The following is a 24671-nucleotide window of genomic DNA, read 5'->3' on the forward strand; positions in this document are numbered from 1 at the left end:
AAATTGATTAGATTGTTTCAGCTCTGGCCTTTTTGTTGAATAAACCACATAAAATGAATGAAAAATTGAGCTGCAACAATATAAAAACAGTAATGTAAATGTTAATCATTTTACTACAACAAACAGAAAAGGGCTGAGCTACATCAAATTTACATATTACAATAATTTTGTTATTAAATTCAAACTTCAATCACATTAACAGTATAGAAATGCTGATATCACTAAATGGTTTGCAAAATTGCAAACCTGATGTTATTTGTGACTCCAAATGTACATAAATGGCTCCAAGAATATTCAATGACGTCACAGTAGTTTGAAATAGACTCACACAGACGAGCAGTATTTGAATTTGAAGCGACTAGTATATTTGGAGTCACTGTATATTTATTCTGGACTGTTTAGCTTGGCATCTCTTTGCTGATAATTTATGACACATCTGGTGTCAATCTGCCATCACCTTCCTCATAAAAGGTCCCCAAATCATGAATATATTCTTTAGATGGCAAGAAATGCTCGTTATGAGCCGAGGCTTGATTTGTGGAGTCTATCTTTTTCACAGTTGACTGGATATTTGGGTATGAATCAACGTGTCTCAGAGCGAGTAAGTGAATTTATATACTTGGGAGTGTCTCCACTACCAGCGCTGTGGCCAAGTGTGGGACACACGCAGCACCACAACGGAAACCAGGGAAACGGCTTTAATTGAGGAAAAAAAAAGGAGAGAGAGAGAGAAAAAAGTCACATGTGAACTTCTTCTCCAGCAGTAACTCAGCATCATGAAACTCTATACTTCCCCTTTCAATGCAAAAATATGTCAAGGCAAGTGCCAACCAGCTCGGAGGCCACAAGACAGCAAATGAAATACCGATTCTGCTTTGTTTTTGATCAACTTTCTTGTTGTCAAATAAGATTATTATATATGTTTAACACGTGTGGTATTATTTCTTTAGTGTTCAGGGTTTTTTTTTTTTTTGCATTTAAGAGGACCAGAAGACACAGCTGTACACGGGAAAAACTACTGCTGCAATTTATGCAGAAAGCGCACTTTCCTGACTGTAGCATAAATAGTTTATTGTGACCATGTGTCGAGAAAACAATACAACAAACACAAGTCCAAATTTGCATTTTTTTTTTTCATGGCTTTTAATTTTTTTCTCTTATTCGTAGTCACAGACGAATTTAGAAAGAACTCGGACAAGCACTCCTCTACATGGAGTACAAAAAATGTAAAAATAATAAAAAGAAAAAGAAAAAGAAAGGAGTGACACAGAGTCAAATGTTTTTCTTCTCCTATCTTGCCATGTTGCTCTGGCATGGCCTAAGCTGGACATTATAACAACTTGTCAAAAGGTTTCAGTCAGAATATGGTCTATGGAGGCGAACGAGAGAGGAGGCTGGAAAGAGGGCTGGTCAGTGAATGTTTCATTATATCTAATGTTGCTTTCCCTGAAGCGCTCTCCAAAGTAAGCGAGCAGCTTGAGCCGGGGCTCGAAACGCTCAACCCCCTTGTGACCACTTGGAGCAAAGCAACTCTCCACTTTCTTATTTTTGCCCTCAAACGAGAGCCTCTGCATAGATTATGTGTTTGAACACAGTGGTGCTTTTTATATGAGTCGATTTCTGCTTGCATGTTTGAAAGCATAGGGTTTCGCTCCCTGAGAAGGGGGCTTGACATGATTAGAGTGGGGGTAATATTTTTAGAACAATAAACAGGCAACGTGTAACAAATATTTTCATAAGTGACACTGCTATCACAAACATATTTAAAATGAATATTTTTTCGCTTTGGATTGGGTCGTTTTCATTGAATTAATCGCTCACAGTGCAATTGCCCTGCAAAATATCAATAAATGTGGTTAAAAAAAAGATCTAGGATTAATTCATGCACCTTTGAAAAATTAATGCGTCATTACTGATTACTACAAACTTGTAGCTACAGTTTAGAAATGATTTTAACAGATTTTCCACTAAAAAAAGGAACAACAGACATGAAGTTGTATTTTGTAAAAGTCACAGTGCCACTGCTTACTGATCCTCCCTCCAGAAATCAAGACTGATCTTAATTGCCTCTACCATTTCACTAAATGGTTAATGATAGTGATTTAATGCACACAGAGCAGTTTGAGTGTGTGTGTGCCTCTCACAGCTGTGTGTGCGTGTGTCGAAGTCGTGGTGTTCAGCTGGCTGCTGGGTCCTTGCTTTGATTCCCCTGCGCCGGCATGTGCGAGGACTTAGCGGGCCGAGCTCCCAGACATCTGTTGAATATTAGGGGCAATAACAGCTGGGCGGACCTCAAACATGGTCACCCACTTCACCTCACCGTGTCTCTGAGGATAACCCCAGCTGCCTCGCACTCCAGATGACAAGTGGCCGTTCACCGGCCCGCTGGGCTCGGGGCCTGCCGACGAGCCAAGCACCCTCGCCTTCAAAACAATCCGTCAGAAAGCCTCTCCGCCTTCTGTTCCTTTCTCTGTCTGACTTACTCCTCTGTGCATGGGAACAAAGTGGGTGGTATAAAGTGATTTCACTGCGATAATATCCCACCGTGTTTGATTTCCCATAATGTGTTAGCTTGTTGTTGAAATGAATTTTGGCTCCACAGTGGTTGTCCGTCAAGCGCTCTCACGTGGCTTTTCTCCTTCGAAAGATCGAGAAAAACGAGACCGAGAGGTCGACCATGCAGGCGCTCGTTTCATATTGTTGAAAGGAGACTGGGCCTTTTGTGACAAATAATAACACATTCTTCCTTTCACAAATGAAAACTGAATTCAGAGGAATTAAAAGGCAGCCTTGCTCAGCTCAGCAGACTCAGTGCCTCTATAGCCTCCATATTTTAGACATTTTATGCTTGCGCTACTGTTAAGTGGATTGTTAATACATTAATTTCACGTGGAAACTTAAATTTTCTGTTTTTGTGACTCAACTTTCTCTACTCGCTCTACACACCTTTTTGTATTTTTGGACATTTCCCACCAACACACACAACAAACAGGAAGGCAAACATTTTAAAAAAACTGTCTTCTCAGCCAAAGTTAAAAATGTTCTCCTAAAGGAAACTATGCAGATTCATCTTATCTTTAACGTATATGTAACTAGAAATTGTTTTCCAGTTGCACCAGCTGTTCAAAATTCAGTTTAGCCTAGTAATAAAGGAGGCCTCGGCGAGGAATGTCACTTAACTGGTAACTCAACACTTAATTTTGCGAAATACAAGAGGCACTTTCATTTTAGTCCATTGACTCGATTATCCTTGGAGCGCTGCACCAGTCAGCTTCAGGGAGGCTGTCTGATCCGGTGGAGAGGCTCTGAGCGAGGACCACACTAATCTGCATCTCCCAGCTTCTCTCAGCACTGACGAAGCCACCAATCTTGCCAACTTGCCGACTTTCTCGCTTTAGTGACTCTTCAGGTCATCTCAGCCACTTTATTTTCAAAGAGCAACTTAACATAATTTAGCAACTCATTTGGACCTTCAGGGAGAGATGAGGGAAATATTCAAAAATATAAGAGCGATTGTAACTCATTCCCATGCATGTTGCTTAAGAGTAGTGCAAACCATGACTCCTCTGCCAACACAACAGGGGTCTCTCCCTCTACTCTTGTGCTGTGTGTGCAAGCAGTCAGTAGGTGTGGCGGGTGTGGGATGTGTGGGACGCTGCCTGCTGCAATGGGAGTTCAGCTGCAGTTAAGTTAATGCTCTTGTTCTGAAACTTTTTCTGGTACAAGCACCATAGCTCTCTTGCCATTCAGCTGTTTGAGGATTTGAGTATTTTCTATTGAATCTTTTTCAGCAAAGTGGTAAAACGTATCAGTTACTCCAGATTTTTACTGGTGTTTAAAAAACTGTGTTATCTCAGAATACTTCAAAGATTGTAACAAAACCGACGTTTTGCGTGAACAAACCACTCCCTCCTTCTTTTCACATGTACTTCTCAGATAGGCTGTGCTTTGTTGTGCTTTGCCTTTAAGATTTATGCAAATCAATACATGATAACATCATCATTATGGAAATGAGTGTGTTACATCACCTGGATGTAGTTGTGATGAAGCTTTCATTTGTAAGAGCCAACCAGCAGTAATGCTCAGAGTTAGCTGTTAGCTTGTCAGCTTTGGTTAGCTTGACTTTTAGCTCGGTCTTCATTTCAAAGTGGTTTTAATGCTTTTAGTCACAGTACTCTCTATGGCATAATGTACAGAAACAGTGCTCGCTCTCTACTACACTGATTGGCAGCGTATCACCTCAAACTGGCAAGCAGCACACTTTCTCCAACAGTTAGCAGCGACGTGACGTGGCAGCCGAGTGCTTGGTCTTCCTTAAAAGATGGCTTTGCACGCCTTTGAAAAGCACGTTGGCACAACAGTGTGGTGCGCCTGTACAGCGGGTCTGGATGCGCAGCCGGATGGTCAGACGTGATTAATGGAATAGGGTTGAGAATATGTTAACTTTTATGCTGATTTAACAGCTGTTAAAAAATGAGATGTGTTGTGCAGGAGAGGAGAGCACACCAGGGACTCCATACCAAACTAAGTAGTTTTGGTTCCTATGAATAACCAAATTGCAACGTTTCTAAGCAAGCTTTATTTTAAAAATCTAGCTGGACATTGAATTACACTAAATTGATAGCTCAACAATTTTCAAGCCTACTCGAGGCAAAGCGTGAAACTGCCACGGTGGACCGGCAAGTCTGCTACGATACCTTGTTGCACGAATACCAGTACGTTTTTCAGTTACGATGTGCACATTACCAAAGCCTTTACTAGCTAACATGCAACACATGGTGCAATCTGTTTATTAAATCATGACTTTGAAACCAGCCAGTGGTCACCAAGAACTTGGGAATAAATTATATACAACATTAAAGACATTCAAGTTCAAACTTTTAAAAAGTTTTTAAAAAGTTACCTCGTCTTGCAAGAGGCAATTTTAAAACATAATAATATCTAAATCAATAACCACATTCATGTAAAACTACGGCCAATTGCTGGTGCACCACTACACTTGGTCCAACAGTTTAAGACTCACTGCATTCTGGGTGTCGTTATGGAGTCACATTTTATGACCTTGTGATTAGTGTTTTTATGGCGGTAGGGAGGTCTGCAGATGTTCTATGTAAACTTGTCACACTGAGGGGCTCTTGTCGGGCGGTGAGGGAGAGAAGGAGAGCTCTGTTAAACCTACGGGAATATAAACAGAGGTGGAGTGCCCTCTTCTGGAGGACTTTACATTTTACACTGTGGATGATGTACAGTGCAGCAGCTGATAATGTGGCTTGGGACGAACTGTGACATTTTGAAATTCCTGGAGCGTAAATCTTACAGAAGCACAGCAGGACTAAAGATGACACTTCTTTTCTGCCCTTCAATATTAGGGTGTTAATCCTCACAGTGTGGTAGAAATGCTAAGATGTAATCGTTTAAATAATTCTAAACACTGCTAAAATCTTGTTCACCCATTAACTTACTTGTACAGGTTCTTATTCTTCTTGTTCTTATTCTCTAGTGATAGTTAAAGGTAATGTCACTGATTTTGTTGCTTCCACTCATGCAGTGGAACTTAAGAAAGTTTCATTTGTAAGAACTTTGGCATTGAAAAATTCATAAAATTCAGATTAGATTCATTAAGATTTGTTACTTAATTCCAGTATCCTGTGAAAGTGGATAGTTTAGAATACCGAAATATTTCGTCTTAATAGATATTTTTATTTTCAATTAAATGACCAGTTGCTTTTTCAATTAATTGTTTGTTTACATGTTATCAAAATTTGACATTAGAAATGGCTTGTTTTGATTGACCAATGACCATGAATATTATGAAGAAACAGAAAATATTTAGCCTATATTTGAAAGCCGGAATCGGTAAGTTTTGGCATTCGTGCTTTAAAAATAACTGGTTGATGACGATGATGAAAATTGTTGATTAGTTGGCTGATTGTTTTTGCTCTACATTTCTTCAGTATGAAATAGCTGTAAGGAAAGCTGTTAACTGTAAGTTTGAATTTGCAAAAGTATTTTGAGTGAACTAACCATTTAAGGTTAGCTGCTGAAAAGCATCTGCAGAAAAACTAATCATTTAGCTTTCAGAGTAACTACACAAGTTATCGAAACTACGTTTGTGTCAAGTGCATCCTCTTATTAAAATGCAGTCACAGAGTAAAATAAAGACGGACCTGAAGACTAGTTTTAAACAATGCTGCTTCTTCAAGGCCTGGTATGACAGAGGTCCTGTTGTCTTGGAAAAGCTAGTGACCCTTTACATCCTGCACAGGATGTGTTAAGCGTTTTACACATAATGCGTTAAGCGTTTTACGCATTCTTCAACTTTCGGGCTCTCGTTTCACTCGTTTGTTCTCTGCCTCACACATGTAGCAAAGCATTTTGGTGGGATGATGATGTGGAGGAACAGATGAAAAGATTTTGGAGGTGGCGGTAAATTAACACTGCCGTGTCCGTTTTAAAATTATTCTGTTTTTTGTTTTCTTTAACAATAACTTGAGACTTGACATCGGTATGAAACTCCCAGACTTTTTAGGAAATGTGATTCCAGGGCAGTTTTCCAGTTACTGTGTTAGTTTGATTGTTATGACTTTTCAGAACTGTGCCTTTATTTATGCCTCTTTTACAAAAATGCATAATTATTACTCTTTACTCTCTATCCACCATCATCTCTTCTCAATTGTGCTAATTTGTGATGGAGCTTTCACAAACCCGGCATTACTCAGAGTCTGATTATAAAACAAAACCTTTGTCAGACAAAAAACACTGATTCACATATATTTAAAGCTGTTTTCATACATGCAAACAAACTTCAGTCCTAAATTGACCTGAATATGGCTTCTGCAAATGAGTTTAAGTGGGACCAAAGAGGTGACCAGATGGAAGTCATGTCGCATAACCACAGAATTAGTTTTACTTCTATCTTAACAAAACTTACACAGTGCATTTTAAATGTTTTATTTTGGTTAAGTAATATAACAGTTCTGTCAGTCATTATCTGAAGCAAACATGACATGGAAATAGTGCAAACACTATTACCATCAAAGACTACTGTTTGCTATGTTCATTAATGTAATTTATTTTTATCCCCTTCTATGACAATCAAAACATGGCTTGTTTTTACGACTGCTGCAGTGCCTCATTTTAGGAACACAGTGGTTATATGAGTTCATAAAACGAATAAAGCAGTGATATGCTGAATCGAATTTCATTTCACAAATCATTACTTTTAACTCCTGCTGTTTCATTTGCAGCCTGAGCAAAACATGTCGATGAAGATGTAATGAAGTTTGAGAAGCGGACGAGACATGTAAAATGGAAAATATGTAGCAAGCACTACGAAACTGCTCCACTGTGGACTATATCGGGAGCAAAATACATTTCTGGATGGGGGTTTCTCTAAATGACGCACGCACTGGTGGAGGATTAATGGAACTTCAAACGTGTTTTTCTTTGTAATGCATCATTTTGAAGCAGTGAATCTGTCACCAAGAGGAATCTGCACGCCCTGGTCAACGGGCTGGTCCTGCAATTATTACAGAAGCACTTCAGCTCCTTTTACTGTGGGTGGAGGGACATATGGAGAAAAGATTGAGCGAATAAAATTCAGGCAACAGGTGCAGTTTTTTTGACCACATTTACATGCACTTTTGATGAAAATCTTGGATCCTGTCAAAAATAATAATTTCACAGATTTGTTTTAGCTTGGTGTTTTATGTCGTACTATAACTGCAAACCTTGAGATTTAGAAAATAAGAAATGAGGAGATTGATACAGCTCTCATTTCTGTGTGAAGCTATAGCTGGGAGCTGATTAGCTTAGCTTAGCAAAAAGACTGTTGCTTGGCTAGGACCCGGAGTCTTTACATTTTATACTTCGGTTTTTGTGCAGATTAACAAACTGATTAGTGAGCCAGGCTAACTGTTTCTAATTCACTGTCAAAATGAAAGTTAAGAAAAGATTTACTCAATTGTAGTGTCAGGTGGTTCTGTCAACTCAGTTTAAGAAGCCTGAAATATCTTGGAAACTAAAACTTTTGTTTAGATAATTTGCCTGAAAGTACAAACTTAAAAAATAAAGCAACAAAGGTTTAGTCATATTCTCAAGTTTCGTTAGACATAATTTCTACAGTAAAACAGTTACAGGTTTGGTGACAGGATGCATTCGGCTGCAGGCCGTTGTTGTGGTCTTTGACACATTCCTGAGCTGTTTTTGAAATATGACAGGGTGGATTGTCCAGCTGGAGGGAAGGCTGCATATACGTGACTGCCAGAACCCAAGATTTCCCTGCAGAGCATTGCATAATAAACAGATGATTAGTTTTACTCACTTCACCTGGCGGTGGTTTTAATGCTGTGGCTGATCACTGTAATTCTTCTTTGCAGTACTCTGTTTGGTGGATATGTTGTATGCTAGTAGTCACACTAATACACAAATCAATGAAATAAGTGTAGCTGAGATGTTCTTCAAAGCTGTTTCCAGTCTTTACACAAAGCAAAGCAAAGCCAACTGGGTGCTGGCTGTTGTTTCATATTTAGCATACAAACATGATAGCAGTATTGATTTTCTCCTCTAACTCTTGGCAGAAAAGCCAACAAGCATAATTCCCAAAATGTCAAACTTTTAAGTTGCAGGAATAATTACAGTAGTTTCCATGTTGAGGGTGAAGTAGCTTCTTTTGATTTCTGCCTGACAGGAAAACACAGATCCAGGTTTTTGCACAACCGCATTGCACAGTAAAATGTCTCTGTATTTAGAGAAGGTCAGATTATTCAGAAATCCATCCATGTGCTTTTCTTCTCTGTTCATTTATTGAGCCACTGTGGGATTTTCCTGAACTCACGAGCACTCCACTCTGCCCATTCTGGCCACAACTGAGCCCGGCTCCCTCAGTTACCCACTAAGTGCTTTAAAGAAACCTGCTCTGCTTGTACAGCCAACGGCTTTCGGACTGCCAATCACAGCAGCAGCCTTCAGTGTGTCCAAACTAATTAATGACAGGATTAATCTTTCATGAAAGCACCATTAAGGGCTTTGTTTCAAATGCTGCTGTCATGCTACATGCTGTATATCCCCACCCCCAACCTTTTCTTACGATCACTCTCTGTGGTGACCGTCCTGCAAGAAAGACATCTTTAATTTGTTTGGATTCAGCTGAAAGGGAGGGATATTACATCTATATTTAACTCTGCGGTGCCTACACTTGGACAAGCCGGCGGAGGCTAGCTTATTTTTTCAGGTGCTTGTACTTTGGAGAACGGTGAGCCACAACTTTGGAGATTTCCACTCTACAGAGCTGCGCTCTCCAGAGCAAAGACTTCTGGGAAGGCAGTGTATGTCGGCACGGTTTTGGTGATGCATGGTGGATAATGACGCCACAATTAATCATGACAGTGTCTGCTAATGATGCAGGGCAGGAGAGAGTGCAGGACATGGAAGACGGCAAAATCCATATAAACACGGATACGTGCTGACTAACGATTAGCGGTGGCCCAGAAACACCTGTGAAGTCATCATGTGGGAGTTAATCATGCTGTGCATCTACTTCCTGTTCATGCAGGCACCCTGTCATTTGCTCTTCCTTTCATTCACTGATATTGATGTATTACTTACACCTTTTTTTGACACAAGCAATGAAAAACGCTTTGTATGTGCAGACTACACAAACCCTACACACTGGCATCATCACACATGAAAATATACATATAAGATCAAAAGACAAACACATAAACAAGACTGGAAGTTCAGCTGAACATCCAGCTGAAACTAAACTATAAAGCTCCATAAAACCAAGGATTCAGGACTTGAAGATTCAGGTAATAATTCAGTGTGGGTTCATCATCAAAAGTCATTCTTTACAGATTTGATGTTATTCTAAAAATGCCACTTAAAGTTAATAAATTCCTTCTGAATTAAAATGTTGGGGCAACTCTTGGCCTTTACAATTGTTCTACTGCTTTTTAAAAAACAAATAAACCATGGTGCCACCCAACTCTCACTCCCTAAACTTTGGTAAACACCTTAACGCTCATAAAACACTGCAAGAGAAAAGCCAGAGTTTTCACGTTACTTTTTTTGTTCTTACCTTTCTCGACATCATGTTGCTTGAGTGAAAGACAGAAATAAATAGAATAGGATGTGGGAAAGGACAGAAAAGGAAAGGAAGAATGGAAGGAAAGGACTAAAGCAAGCAAGTAAAGGGAAGGGAAGAAAGGAAGGAGGGTAGGGAGGAAAAAAGAAAGTAAGAAAGCAAGTGAATGACAGCTAGTGAATAGAGCAGACAGACAGACAGACAGAGAGACAGAAATAAAGGTGAAACAGTGATTCAGGCGGCGAAAGACAGAGCGAGAGCCACAGTGTGGCAGCATGTTTGTACAGCTGAACACAAGCTGAAGAAGCCCAGGCTCCTCTCTCACACTCCATTAGGCCTTAAGCTCCACGGAGTGCTGCACTCAACACATAAACAGCCTCCTGGAAAAGCTCTGGGACGTATGGGAGAGGCAGGGGGACGCCAGGCTGCCCGGCAAGAAACAACAACTGTCCTTTCACATCAGCACAACAGCCTTTAAATTACAGAGAGAGAGACTGCAGAGACAAGAGATGGAGACTGAGAGGCCTGGCAACACTGTCTCTTAGAGATTATGTTTATATACAACTAATGTGCAACAGTAAATACATTTGTAAGGGAAATGTAATCACTGCCTGGATTATGTTAAGAGAAAACTTTTATTTGACTGAATGAAGCGCCAAAATCACAAGGACGTGGTTGGGGTGGACAGCAGCCGTACAAAGTGCAGGACTCCGACAGCAGAAACCACGGTTTGAGTCCTCGCTCTGGTCTGTGGTTAGGCTTAGGCAACAAAAGCACTTTGGCTAGGGTCAGAGAAACATCCTTTTTTTCTATGAAATGTTCTGGAAAACAAATGAAATATGTTGCCAGTGAATATTTTACTGACATGTTCTGTATCAACATTTTCGCAACTTGTTAGGTGTCATGTGAATTTCTTGAAGACAGCGTTGCTGTCTGCCATGTTGGTTCTGAGCAGATCCTGACATGACAGGGAATCCATCACACCCACAAAATCCCACAGGAACGCAGGTACTGTATGAAAACACACAGCTACACTTTATTAGACTTGACTTGAGTGGATGCATGCAGTGTTTGTGTATACACTGTAAACATGCACACCATAGAATAATGCACACTCACTATTCATCCTGTTGCATATAAACACACTCGTATCCCACCATAGGGCTCCTTTCAAAGTGAAAGGCCACATAAACAACACGAGTTGATTTAAACAAGCATCGTGTTGCACAAAATGTAGGCTGACTTGTGCAGTCCGATTCTCAAGAGCTGTGAAATATCAAAATCAAGTCAAGATCCGAAACTGAAGTCCCACCAGGCAGCACATTGCAGGTTTTCACGATTTCATCCAAGTCTCACTTGAAGAAAAGTGGTCATTTCTGTAAACGCTCTTTTCCTTCTCTCTGAATTTGATCAGTTAGAGATTTTGTCTGATTTTGAGAAGGTCTGTTCATTGTGTCTGTATTTGTAGGTTATTTAAATATAAGGAGCGTTTGAAGAGTTCATTTGAAAAAAACAGATGTCTCAATTGCTATTAATGTTGGTAAATCATGTTTTGTTTTTTTTTTTAAATTCTAGACTCCGTCGAATATCAGTTAAACTGGCGCTGGATTGTTTCGGATGAAGCCAGGCTTGGGAGGTTATTTTAGTAGCATTTTCTGTTACATGCGTAGGAAATCTAGTCATTTCAGTCAATCTAGTTCCTTTCATCCAACCTGAATGAAATGGAGGCTTTGTTTTGTTTTAAAACAAGGTGGTTTGTTGCTCGCTCCTTGTTACAACAGTGACAGTTGTCTCTGTGTCTTATACAAAACAAACAAAAAACAAACAAAAAACAAAAATAGTTGGGTAAATTTCACGCATCCATTCTCTACTACAGTCCGCAGCATCCCTCCTCGAGTCGCAGAGAAGCTTCTAACAAAAAAAATACTGGATATCACGAAGTGCACATTAAGAGCATAATTAGTTCTTACTTAACACAAATGCAGTTATAATGTTCTAGATGAGTGGTTGTCTCATGTAAGTTAGGTACATTATTCCAGATTTTTCTTCACTTTTTTTCCTTTTTTGTAAAACTCATGTCCACATTGAAGTCATAACCTGCAACAAGGAGTCAGAAGTAGGCTGTATTGCTTCACTTTTAAGCCCCAGAAGATCAGGAAGCACGGTTACAAATGAAAGAAAATCTTTTTGAAACTTGATGCTTTAAGACAACAGGCATGAATAGAAAGCAATAGCTGCTTGGAAAGTAGAAGAAACACATTCTAAAATCTAAAAGACTATGCAATTCTTTGGAAAATGCTCAGCAGTAAAGTTTATATGATTTCTAGTAAACGAGCTAAAACTTGCAAAAACTCAGATGATGCCTTTTATTATGAGTATAATATTTCACGATCAGGTGCATTCATTCTTGGCCTGGTTGTTCTCAGCCTACGGGATTCACGCTACAGCTCAACCGACCGCCTTGCAGCTTAAACCCCCTCACCGACACCCAGAATGAACTCCCCTTGCTTCTGGGAACAGATAAGTTTGGGCCAGTGCAGGGAGAGACTAAACACTCACCGAGGGGAATGTCATTGTTTTGGAGATCTTCAGGAGGATTTGTATGTACACAGCTGCTCTCTGGCTGCCACACAGCATCAGCGCTGGATCCCACTTCCAGGTCGTTTACTGCTATTCTGCACGATCGATGCCGCGCACCCTGAAACGAGATTTAAGACAAGGACTCAGCGGATGTCAGTCTTTTGGTTTTTTCCTTATGATTGCAACTGTATTCTGTATTCCTGTCACATGTTATGAGTAGTTTGTTAAGTGAAGTAATTTTCAGAACTCGTGTTTTATTTGTATTAAAGAGAGAGTAAAGAGACAAAGACATTCAAAGTAGAAAACAAAACCCACTGTTCACATGCAAGAAAGCAAGAAAAACGACATAAACTAAAAACAACAGCAATAACAACAATAAACACTGTTTTTTACACACAGGCAATCTGGTTGACCTGCTTTCTCTGCACTCTATTGTACTTTATGTAGCATATGTTGGTTCATTTAGTATGTTTAGTCTATTTTCCCCACTAACAGTTACGCCTTGTTTGGATGTTTGTTGGCTTACTTTTGACTAATCTACACTGCTGTAATGAACTACTGGATACTTTAATTTCCCTCGGGATCAATAAAGTATCTATCTATCTGTCTATCTATTACAGAAAGAAAATTAATCTGCAGTCACTTTGACAATAAATTATGATCTTAGTCATTTCTAACCATACGTGTTTTGTTGCTCAAAGAATGGCAATGTCAGTCTGCCGGTCAGTTCACCACCGAAATGTTTACAGACTGATGTGAAGTTTTTGATATTTTTAGTTGAATTACTTTATTGATTCTCCACTTTTCCTATTGTACCACGATGAGGTTCACATTTGAACCATCAGATGTTGGGTAGCCTACGTATGTCCCCTTCAGGATGAATTGTAGCAATTCATAATTCCTTAACATATAGCGCCATCTGTAAAACATTAGCATGTTAGGATTGTTACTGTGGCTGTGGAAACTTTTCACTGGTTTCACTGTCTCAGTTATTAATAGTTACTGGGTCTTCTATGAAAGTAAAAACTGGAGATTTTGTTGGACAAGTCAACAATTTATGCAGATCAGCATGGGCTTTGGGAGAATTGTGCACTTTTGTCTTATTTTCTGACTGTGATTTTAACAATAGATTTTGACAGTTTCTGTTTGTATCCAATTGTCAGTGGGCCAAAGGTTTTTACTTCTCTCTAAAATCCACTATGAGTCACCAACATAGCTGCACACGAGATGTATTTTGATGCATTTATTTTCTTGCAAATGGTGCCCCTGTTGGCACAGTTAAGAAATGGTTGCCACTGAGCTCCTACATTCACTTAGATGGTAAACTTATGCTGCTTGGCTAAGGTTAAGATTGAGTTACATCTGAGGTCAAGCTCTGACCCAGACAGCCTCCATCATCCAACCAACAAAGCAGCCACTTTACAGGATTCATGGCTTTATTTCTAGTTGTGAGCTTCAGAAAAACAAAAAGAAAACACTGTCCGGACAAGCATCAAAAGCTCTCTCATTACCCGAGTGAATTTGAGGTGAAACTTTTCCAATGACACCGCTCGGGGTTTACGTAAGAACAAGATATATCAAAGCAGCATCAAACAGTGCAGGAGTACTCAGGATGAGGAAAAGGGTGACAATGGTCAGTTGTTTAAAATCATAAACAGACCAAGTGCTTCTTTCACCACACTGGGTATCATCTTTTAAGGCATTCCATTAGGAACTGGCACCCTCTCAATCTTTACACACATGCCAGATTCTCTAAAAACCACATATCTATCACTGGATGGAGGTGTTCTGGATACGGGACCCGTATTAACACACCCCAAAAAATTGGCCAATTCGTTACGGGTGCACATGCAGGCAAAGGCAGTTGTATTTTGCAGGTTGAGTCAAACAATGCCTCCTTGAGACTTTCCTCATATTGTATCTGGTTTGATAAATGTTGAACCTTTGGCACAGCAAAAACATATAGATTATGAATGTGCGCTTAGCATGCAAGGTATGTGTACAGGAGCTCCTCCACTTGTGGTATAAAGGCTCCTGAAACACACCTGCACGTTTCAGCCAATAAATCTCAAAATCCTACAGGCAGAAAGAAATGTTTCTACTTCAGAGTTTCTTTGAGTCTGCCAATGGAAAGGTGTCCTGACTGAAGCTATATGATGAAGAAGTCAACAGCTGACCCTCACAGCCCCTGCTCGCCTCACAAACAAACCCTCAGCACGCCTCAACAACGCGAGTCCAGCTCCTCCAAGGCCAGACATGTGATGTGCCGCAGCGCTGTGACGAAGAGAGCATCACTCAAGTGTGACGGCCAAAGAGATGACTGTTTTCCAGCGGCGTTGGTGAGGATTTTTTGACGCTGCAGCGAAGACCACACAGAAGAAATGGCTCCTCTCCACTGGCTGACTGATGATTAAGCAAGACGTAGTATATTTTCCTATGGCTCCATAAAGACACAAGCTGGGAAAGCCGTAAAAGACGGTGCAGAAAGACAATCGGCTGGAAATAAATAAAGCCAAGTGGGAACAGAAGGGCGAACATGGGCAAACACTTTCTCACCAATAAAATTCCAAAACTGGCCACTGGCATATATTTGTCTTTGTGTGCGTATTTATTCAAACGTCTTGTTCATCATTCTTTGTCTCATTTCAGTAACATAACCAGAAACTCAGTGAGTCACAGAGTGCATGGAAAGGTAAAATAATGAGAAATAAAGGATTATGTTTAAAGTTTTATTAACTTTTCCCTCAGGCCTGCATATTCCAGCGATGATAAAGAGTCATGAGCTATAATGCACCCCTATGCGCCAACTCCTTCCAGTTCTTCTTCAGATTAATGGGCCGTGTTGGGAAAAGTGTGCAGCGAGGCATAGAGCATAAATAAGGTCTCTAAGTAGGCAGCCATAGCGGCTGTGGGCTCAGTGGACGGCTCTGTCTGCACACAGACAAAGACCGAGCTGTGATTTACTGAACCTACATTACAGCTCGGCTCATACAGATAAAAGAGAGAAGCAAAGAGTGTGGTCCTTGTGTGCATGTGATCTACCAAAGTTACATAAACCCTGAGCGGTGTCACTGGAAAAGTTTCACCTCAAAGTCACTTGAGTACTGAGAGAAGTTTTGATGCTTGTCCGGACAGTGTTTTCTTTTTTGTTTTCTGAAGCTCACAACTAGAAATACAGTCATGAATCCTGTAAAGTGGCTGCTTTGTTGGTTGGATGATGGAGGCTGCCTGGGTCAGAGCTTGACCTCAGATGTAACCCAATCTTAACCCACATTTTTACTTTCAATTTCAGTGTAGCGGTGCGGCTGAAGCCAGCTGTAACTTAAAAGCAAGACCTCCAGCTGGCGGCCTCACAATAACGCCCCTGCAACATCAACTTAAGGTCTTACAGTACCAGTTGCTATGGTAGAAACCATGCCTTGATACCATTATTGATTTATAATGTTTGGATAATGGGAAATATGGTTCTTTTAAGACTTGGGAAGGAAGAACATAAAGGTCTTTGAAAATGAATGTGAGTTAAAAATTAAAAAGGAGAACTGGAGTTCATCAATTTATCTCATCTTTCTCCTGAGATGTTAATGCAAAGAACCCTGTGATGCATTAATGTCTTCTTGAAATTATATAATTACATTACATATTTAAAATCAACATGATGAAGAAACACATCAGGCAAGTCACAAAATGTTGACATTGAAAGTACTAGTAACACGTTAAAGTATATTTTAGTCTTTGTTGTTAGTTCTGTGACAATAATACTGCACAATACTGAGTTTGAACTATTTCTCCTGGTATTAATTTATGAAGCAAAGGCTAAAATACATTTCTGATGCTACATTATGAACCACCTGGATTGCCCAGAAAAAGGTTGCTACTCTTCCAGGGTTGAAACTGAACAACATTTAGTTTTTGTGCACCACATACATGGAAACAAAACTCAAAACTCCCTAAAAACATTGAGGTCTGCTCCAACTCTCAGTTCTTTGAAAGAGATTCAAACTGAAGTACACATTTATAGTATATGGAGTCCAAGAGGAGTATATGTTGTTATTAAAATAGATAATGAGGATGTAAATGTATATAAACAATGAGGCGGGTGTAGCAAGAGTCACGTCATGATCTGAAAAAGTTAGCGCAAGAAGCAGACATTTACCATCTAAATGAACGAAAAGTAAGCGAGAAAATGTTTTACCAAACTATTTCTTAACTGTGCTAACAGCAGCACCATCTGCAAGAAAGATACAAAATTAGAAAATTCCTCCTTCCTTCCTGGAAAATACATCTAGCGTGCAGCTATGCTGGTGACTCATCTTGGATCTTAGAGTAAAAACAGCCCACTGATAACTGAACACTAACAGAAACCCATGGGCGTTTCAGATTCCTCTGTGGATTCCTCGAGAAGGAGGAGGTGAACAGAACAGTCGAGTTAATTTAGCATAAATGGGCAGGTTTCATTTTAAGTAACCCTGAAACAATGACAGCAGCGCTCACAGCCTCAGCAGCTGGGTGCTGAGGACTGCAGAGCTGTTCAGAGGCAAAGGGCCGACTGTGCTGTAACATCCTGCAGTGGATGAGAGTCAGCGCACTTGATCCATGAATTTTAGAGCTGAACGGTGAATACCACCCACTGTATACCACACACAGCTGTGCTGCTGCTGGGGAAGGCTGACGCACCAGCACGCCTTCAGCGGCAGAGTGATAACAGATGGAGATACAGGAGTTGGGGCTCCTAATCCGGAGGTGTTGAACTTATGTAACCCTTCACACAGATGACGTGGGGAGATGTTAAGTGGTCTCAACCTCTCTTCCTAAATATATCATAATCTTGCGTGGTTTTTCATGACATACATCAACACTGTAGGTTTGTGATGGCATTACAGTAGCCAGTCCTTTAATAATTTGAAGGATAAAAGTAATAAAATGTTTCTCTCAACAATTAAATATAGACTGTATGGTCTTCTTACACTTTATATTTAAAGGAATAGTTCATCATTTCAAGATATACACATATTTGTTTTCTTACTAAGGGTTAGATGAGAAAATCAGGTTGGTTTGGTAAATATGAAGCTGCCAGTTAGCTTAGCTTAGCTTAGACATTGTGCTAAGCTAAGCTAACTGGCTGCTAGCAGTAGCTTCATGTTTACTGTATAGACACTAAAGTGTAATCAGTCTTCTCATCTAACTCTCAGAAAAAGGTGAATAATAACCCCCCCCCCAAAAAACCTATTTCTTTAGAAACTAAAGACTACCTCTGTGCTTTTACTAAAATTCTGAACAAAGTACCAAAACTTGCATCAGAGTGATATTATGATGTCTTTGACAGGATTTATCTGCTTCTGTCATTCATCGGCACCACAGAAGAAGAGATCTGCCAAGTGAAGTGAATATTTTGTGTGATTACTTGATACTTTTGTTTGCCTCTTTGTATTGCAACCCTGGCACAACAATTTCCTGTGGGATCAATAAAGTTCTTATCTTATCTTATTTAGTAATCAACTGAAATAACAGTTGAGAGCCAAACGGATCTGCGTGTCGACGGATCACTCTGGTGAGTGTCATGACGAATGAACATAGTGATGAATGCTGTTAAACTGCGCTGTGATCAGTTACAGCTCGACTCTGTTGGTACAAATGATCTCACTTTTTTGAGACACAAATGTTATCTTCTCAAAGTGGAATGCTCACAGAGCCTCTCCAACTAACAGTACTGTTAGCAGGGCAAGCTGAGGTGAATGCTGAATGATTTTGTGTTGACAAAACTTGCTGTGATGAAACTGGATGTTTTTGTAGGGAAGGCTTTGTACCAAATAGTTTGAATAGTCTGGTGTTCATAATAAGGGCTATGACATTTGTTTAAAATAATACAGAAGATGAGAAGTTCAAGATGTGCTGAGTGAAAACAGTCTAAAAATATTAGTTAAGTTCCATATCTTTGTCTTTATTTGTTCTTATGTTGGACCTTTGGGTCGTCTGCACCACCTCCAGATGGGAGGCCCCACCCTCAGTGTAAACAGATGATTAATGTTAATCACTTCACCTGTCAGTGGTGGCCATAGAAATTAGAGTTAGAATATCTTCAGTGTGTTATTTTTCATATAACACTAACATGTAGTCAACATTACAAGACATTTTCATATAGTACAGTGCTTAATTGTATATGCTGAAATCTAGTATAACAACATTTGCGCAGTGGTAGACCAAGTATTTAGATTCTTTCCTTAAGCAAAAGTTACCATATACCATATGTTCTGCATTTTGAATTGCACTGAAGTAAAAGTACACGAGTAATATCAAACAAATACTTTAAATATCCAAATGTAAAGCACTCATTAGGCAGAATGATTCCACTCTGGGTTATTGTACTGTATTATGAGTGCTATCCCTACATTAATGTTAAAATTGTTTCAGGTGTTGCAGCTTCTCAAGGTGCAGATAAATGCAGCTGAAGTTTTTTTAAATGTAAAACATGAGCCTTGTTATACCAGTAACTATGAATAACAAATACATAAAATGAGTAAAAGTACAATATTTCTAACTGAAATACCGTGAGTACAAACATATACTTGCCTTAAATGAAAATATTCAAGTAAAGCAAAAGTATCTCAAATCTACACTTACAAACAGACAGCAGAACTTCTTTAATGTATAATACTGCACTTGCAGCAGTAGAAACACAAAGAAGATAAACTCTGTAAATGTCTTTTCTTTGTCCTCCATAATCACTTTAATTTAAGCAACGTTTTTATTATCGCCTCACTCTGTATTCATTCAGTGAGGACTGTTGTAAACAGCACGCATCACAGGGAGCACTTTTGCAAATATAAATATATATAATGACCAATCCTGGTCATTAAATTATCTTTTATGACTCAACTGCTCTCAAGCTTCTTTGTGTATTTTCATGTCTGGGCCTCTTTGTAAGTTTTATTTTCCCATTCCATGTGCAATTTTAGAAAATTACATAATAACACTAACATTAAATGGATAAAAATGGGCGGGTTAATGGCCGGTAACGTTTATTTCTTTAAAAGGGAAATTCAGATAACTGTGCAAGTTGGCGCTTCCTTAATAGCTTACTCCCTAATTGGGTTTTTATAATTGCATAGAGTAGAGCTCTGTGGCCACCCCGCTGTTCACGAAAACAAAATCGCATCGTTGGTTGTTATAACTTGTAATTGCTTTGTATTCAGCTCTGGAGTCAAAGAGATGTGCTGTACAGTTACATAAGCTGTAGAAGTGGAAACACTTACTGTTAGGAACTAATTCCAAGAACATGTGTTGCAAAACTATGATTTCAAAGCATGTTCAGTATGTTATATGAAGACCCACATGGATATTGTGCTGCAATCTTGTGAGGCAGCGTACCCACAATATGTGATGCATCCACAAGAGGGGGCCAAAGTACTCATATTAGTTCTTGTTCTCACATGAAACATGGAAATGACCCTCATGTAAACTACTGCAGTATTAGGTTCTGTAGAAAGTATCTGGAAATGTTTTACCTGTTCAGTACTAACTAACAAACTGACATAGAACAAGATTTGATGGGATGAGAGCAGATAAGCCTTTACTGATTTCCAGAGGAAAGTTTCTGCTAAAGCACAAGGAAAGAAAATAGTACAGATAAATAGAGAAAAGTATAGAATATCTATTTAGAACTACATAAAATCAAAATGGAAACTATGCAAGAGCAATTCAACTCTAAATTACATGGCAAGCAGCACACAGTACCTACTAAACTTAGTTTTGTGAGGAGATGCTTAAGTAGTAAGTAGTGGTAGTAATAAAACAGTGTAGCATACTATAATACACCATTGGATATACACTAGCATAATATTGTATATAACAATATATAAGAATTATTATGCATAAAAAACATCGACCAAACATGACTGCATTAGTTTGACGTTGAGTGTCAGATTGACTGCAGGCATCCCGGAGGAGGACGTCTGTCCAGCAGTAGAGGGAGACAACAGCTGACAGCAAAGCACTGAAGCATTGAGTGAACAGTGGAACTGAAAGGCTTATTGTCATGATGTGAAATTCAAATATATGTTAAAAAAACCAAACAAAAAACATCAAATTGATTTCAATGACACAACTTTTTTCAATGAAGGGTTAACTAACATCTGTAAAAGTCCATCACAACTCGCAGTATCAACCTTTCCAAATACTTCCTACTACAAATAGTACCTCTATTTTTTTTATTATACTTCCAGCACAACCTTATTACTGCAACTACTCCTACTACCACTAAAAGTGCATTACCGAGCAGCAACCACTACTACTACTGTACTTGCACTACAGTAACTACTAGCACTAGTAGTGTGCTAGTACAGCTATTGCCACCGCTACTACAACTGCTGCTCTAAAACTACTTCTGTTACCATCACAGTACAATGTTAGAGTCAAACACTATGATCTGGACTACTTGTAAAACTATCAGTGCAACTGGCCACTTGAATATACACGACACAATAAATAACATAAATAATAACTAGCACTAATACTATCTCTTACTACCATAGTGAATGCAATCATCACAGTTGCTATGGTACTACAAAAAACTTGCACTACTGCGATCATTACTCATTAGTACAGTACTTCCACCACCAGCATTGTACTACCATAGGTATTGCAGTTACTGACTTTTACTTTCAAAGGAATTCACTACAAAATTTAATATATTCATTAATTCATAAAATTATGTACATTGCAGTGTTTCCAAACTGATCTGTAATGAAAAATTACAGATTGTTAGATATAAGCGCAGACAAAATAAAACTATAATTTCATCCACATTAAGAACCTTAAACCTTTGTAAAACCCTACAGCCACTACGCAGGAGTCTGAACCGTTAATAGTAATGTACTTTTTTCAAGATCAAAAGGGACAACCAGCTGCAGCGATTCTTTCAGATAATCAGAAACTAGAGGGATAAGAGAGGGAGAGGTCTTATAATCGTCTAATAGACGATTAAATTTGACTCTTCTAGTGTGTCGCACATTATCTACACAGTCTCCCTGTCACTCTGCACTGGAATATTATCTTATCTTATCGTGCAGAAAGACCAGAAGAATAATCTAAAAACCTGCAGTTCCTGTGAGGATTGATATCAAAGTGCACAGAAGCACGGGCCTTGTACACACAGACAGAAGTCCCTGTTTCGCATACAAATAGAACTGATCCAGACGCGAGTGATCAGATGAAGATAGTGATCTGCAGATTAAGTCAAAGAGTTTAAGAACTAACCCCAGTTGGGACCGTTTCAAAGCTATAAACACGGGACGCCTCGGGCGAAAAGTTTCCTGGAGTGGAGACGAGAGACGCAGAGGAAAGTGCAAAAGAAATTTAACAGACTTCACATCCTGTGGAATTCAGATCTGTCGTCTGATCATCTGCATCTTTACACATATACTTTGATCATTTGTTATCTCCTATGAGCATTTATAAACAGTGATAAACACTCAATAAATAATACATAATATTTTATAGTAGAGCATTTTTAAAAATATTCTGATGTTCCGACAAATGCTAGTTCATTCTTCTTTGGATGTTGGATGAGTTAGATGAATATGTGTGTGTGTGTGTGTGTGTGTGTGTGTGTGTGTGTGTGTGTGTGTGTGTGTGTGTGTGTGTGTACAGGCAGGACACAGTTAAATTAGCTCAGCACAAAGACTGGAAACAGACAGAAACAGGTGGAAACAGGTAGCCCGGCTCTGTCCGGAGGTAACAGAATCAGCCCACCAGCAGCGTCTCTAAAGTTCACTAATGTTAGGTGAAAAACAACAATTCAGTTCAAGGTTGTGGTTCTGGCTATTTATTGGCCATGGTGAGCTGTCAGAGAGCCAGTAGATACACTAGACCTACTATAACTCCCTGCAAATTTTTTATCTTCACACATTGTATGTTTTAAAGAAACAATACAACTTTGAGGTGCAGGTTGGCAGATTTTGTTTCTTTTGGGCAGAACCACACTAGCTCTTTCCCCTTTTTCCGGTCTTTACACTACAAGTTAACAAGCAACTTCACTATTTTTGTGCAGAGAGAAGAGTGGTGTCAGGTGTTGTCATCTCAGTGTCAGACTGTTTAGACCTTTAATATTTATTAATGTATTTATCAGGATTTATACTGTAGCTTCGTCTGCACCCTCAGCTGGGGTACAAACAGATAATGAAGGCCTGATGACACAATACAAAACAGCTGCAACTGGATATGATTTTGAGTGCATGGTAGCATTGATTAAGTGTTTATGAACATTTGCAAAACATTCACTGGTGAGTTTGAAATTGTAATATGTGATCAAAAGTTACTGAGAAATACTGAACTTAAAGGTTAAAGCTGGCTAATCAGCGATGTATTGTTAACTGCAGCCCTGTTCATATTGCAATATTCTTCTCAAGACTACGTTAGTCCTTGCTATTAATCATTTACTAATTGTTTATACACAGCAATAAAGTGCTACCCTGATGGCTAATAGTACATGACTTCTCCCAGTCACTGTGGTCTAAATGGCTGAGGAGTGACTCACCTCAGTGTGTTACGGTGTGAAGAGGCGTTAGGCACGGAGAGGCACATTGGACCACAGGGTCTTTCATATTAAAATCGGGTTATTTGGAAACTTGAAAAGCCTCCAGACTCTGCAATAATTATATCTGAATGTTATTCTGAAAATAAAATACTGCCCTCAGCTGCTTTCCAGAAACTCTCTGACTACATATTGACGTTTAGCTGCTAGGTTTATGTCCTTTGAAATGAAGACACCGTGTTTACTGTTAAGAATTTTTGGAACCTGAACACAGTGTATGCATTCATTTCAAATGTTAGGAGCAAAGTGACTTTTCCATCCCAATACTATCGAGCATGCCAAAACAAAAAAAAAGGGTTATAACGTGTGTAAAAGTCCCATTTTAGCCTGTTTGACGATATAAATTTTACAGCCTCATCTTCCATAGCCCTCACACACGTGTTCAAATATGCTACACAGCTACAGTGTTCAAACAGGGTGTTAACCAGCGCCATTGCTGTAAAACTCGTCAGAGGGAGGAACATAATTGCTTGTGAATGATTTTGGTTTTTGTTGCCAATTTCATTAACAAAACGCACATCGCTCTGCTTTTCGACGTTGCCAAGCTGTACTGGTCCTGGCTGACTCCAGTAAAAAATGCACAGAGCTTATCAGCACATTCCTCCAGCTGCCTCCCGGTCAAGTACACTGTGTAAGATGCATTTCTGTGTATTAACAATCGGTTTAACAAGCACTTTCTGGATATTCAAGCTATTCAAGTGATGCATTTTGTCCCCCCCTCTGAGCTTCTATTGTTGTGATATGCAGAGAACAGATAAGTAAAACTTATTTGCATCAACACACTTGATATTTTGATAGAAGGCCATTTTTCTTTTGTCTCCCATCTCCAGGAGGCTTACGTTTCAAGGAATTTTCATGAAACACCATTTAAGCGGCCCTGATAAGGCCTCCTTTGGACAGAGATAAGAGCCTATCCACACACATTATTGATCTTCCTCTGACCTGTTTGTGGAAGAAAAGCAGGAAGGGGTAAAGCACTTGTCAAACAGAGAGCTGTACCCAAGAGAAAAGAGGTGGAGATAGAGGGGGACTATAAATGAGAATGAAGAAGAGACAATAGTACCATGTATGATGCAATTTATTTCCTGTTAAACATTTTGTGATGCTTTAACTGTGAGGTTTTATACCGGAACACCTGCTGGCATGTGGATACAACTAAAATGAACTGAAGTTTTGCTTTTTTTTTTTTTTTTTTTTAGGAGAAATAGTGCAGCTACAGTACATTAAAGTAATCAAGTTGGCTTGAAATGATTTTTGGCTTACAACTGGTCATACCCAAGCAATGTTTCACCTTGTTTACGTGGGACTTGAATCTGCATCAAGGATAATACAGGGCGATAATTTCCCCCAGATATATCTTTGTTTTGTTGTTTTATTATTACACAGTGAGAAATAAAAGCCAACTTTTAATCAAATCAC

General features: G+C 39.2%; 1 long non-coding RNA gene across 2 annotated transcripts in view; it reads right to left on the reverse strand.

Annotated features, from left to right (window-relative positions):
- Positions 1-24671, reverse strand: part of LOC124067965 — a 169323-nt gene that overhangs the window by 84827 nt on the left and 59825 nt on the right. For both annotated transcript variants that reach the window (XR_006844853.1, XR_006844854.1), the window contains one exon: positions 12644-12782. This is a non-coding gene — a long non-coding RNA (uncharacterized LOC124067965). Of the gene's footprint in view, positions 1-12643; positions 12783-24671 lie in introns of those variants that run through there.

This window comes from Scatophagus argus, chromosome 12, assembly GCF_020382885.2.
Source record: "Scatophagus argus isolate fScaArg1 chromosome 12, fScaArg1.pri, whole genome shotgun sequence".
Lineage (NCBI taxonomy): Eukaryota > Metazoa > Chordata > Actinopteri > Scatophagidae > Scatophagus > Scatophagus argus.